Below are 1255 nucleotides of genomic sequence, written 5' to 3'. Positions count from 1 at the left end.
GATGATCAACTTTATAAGTCAATTTTATTTTTAAAGTCTTATTTATTTAAATCCATCACAGTTATTAAAAAAAAATCTACATTATATCGACCTATATATATTTTATTATTTATTAATATTATTTTTTATTAATTATATTAATAATAATATTTTTTTATTTTAAATTATATTAATTAGACAATCACTTCATAGTCATTTCATATTAGTAGTCCCTTTCATATTTGGTAGTTGTTCTATATTCGATAGTTATTCAATTAGTCAAACATTCTATATTTGGTAGTCGTTCTATATTGGTTTGAAAGATAATAATGAGTGCTTTGTTTTAGAAAAAAAAATGTATTCTTTGAAATCAAAAATTATTTTTTAGAGTTTAAAAAATATTTGTTTCAGATTTTTAAAAATTATTTTGTTAGAAAAACTATTTTTTGTTTAATATATATAGATATGTACATTGATATTAGTATATGGAGAGCATTATGTAGTATGAATAGAAAATTTAAATGTTTTAACGTGAATAAAGCTTTTAAATAGACTTTTAGGTCATACTAGACTTTTAAAAATGTCAGGTCATGTCGAAAAAAAAATCTATGATAGGCCGTTAGGGATGGGAATAGGTTAGGCCGTCCATCAGGGACCGCTGACCTTTTTATTTGGACCTCTGACCTATTTAATAAAAAGGTTAGACTTATGTTGTTTTTAAAGTCTATTTATTTAAATAGGTCAGGCTCAGACTTATAAAAAAGACTATTAAGCCAGACCGGCCTATATATATTTTATTATTTATTATTATTATTAGGCTAAATTACATCTGTGGTCCCTTAACTTAATTTCAGGTAACATTTTAGTCATTTATCTTTTTTTTCCCGATTTAGTTCTTTATTCCTAACAATATCAAATAAAGTATGAAAATATGAGTTTATTTGACGATTTGCGTTACAAATTTGATGAAATTTGTATTATATTGAAGAATATAATTAATTTTATGAGTTTTGATTGAATTTTTTTTTGAATTTTTGTATAAAAAAGGATAACATTGTTGAAATTTTAAAACATAAAATACTAAATTGTCACTTAAAATTAAAATAAAGGACCAAGTCGGAAAAAAAAAAGATAAATGACTAAAACGTTATCTGAAATTAAGTTAAAGGATTTAGCCTTATTATTATTATTATTATTATTATTATTATTATTATTATTATTATTATTATTATTATTATTATTATTATTGTTATTATTATTATTATTATTATTATTA

Source organism: Cicer arietinum, chromosome 4 (genome assembly GCF_000331145.2).
Source record: "Cicer arietinum cultivar CDC Frontier isolate Library 1 chromosome 4, Cicar.CDCFrontier_v2.0, whole genome shotgun sequence".
In the NCBI taxonomy this organism is placed as follows: Eukaryota; Viridiplantae; Streptophyta; class Magnoliopsida; order Fabales; family Fabaceae; genus Cicer; species Cicer arietinum.
Note: the sequence above shows the minus strand (reverse complement) of the source record.